Source organism: Plasmopara halstedii (assembly GCF_900000015.1).
Source record: "Plasmopara halstedii genome assembly, contig: Scaffold_3120, whole genome shotgun sequence".
In the NCBI taxonomy this organism is placed as follows: Eukaryota; Oomycota; class Peronosporomycetes; order Peronosporales; family Peronosporaceae; genus Plasmopara; species Plasmopara halstedii.
In genome coordinates, this window is record NW_020190023.1 from 405,334 (window position 1) to 405,750 (window position 417).

A 417-nucleotide genomic window follows, 5' to 3' on the forward strand; every position below is an offset into this window, starting at 1 on the left:
ATGTAGCATGCTTCGTGCTTTTTCCATAATCGTTCGGTTCATCCGTTCTGCAAGTCCGTTTTGTTGAGGACTGTATGGTACAGTACGCTGATTTATGATGCCGTTCCGCTGACATAACTCCGCAACTGTTTTGTTGACAAACTCTGTTCCATTTCCGAACGCAGGCACTTGATTCGGGTTCCCCATTGATTTTCATGCAGTACTTTGAACGTCTTGATCTTGTCGGCAACTTCGCTCTTCTTCGTCAGAAAGTAAGCCACCACATATCGTGAATTTCATCCACAAAAGTCAAAATGTACCTAGCACCTCCTTTCGAAAGTGTCTTTATTGGTCCCATCACGTCTGTGTGAACTAATTCTAGTACACGTGATGTCCTTGTCATGGAGCGTCCCGGAAAGGCTTCAATCGTCTGCTTGC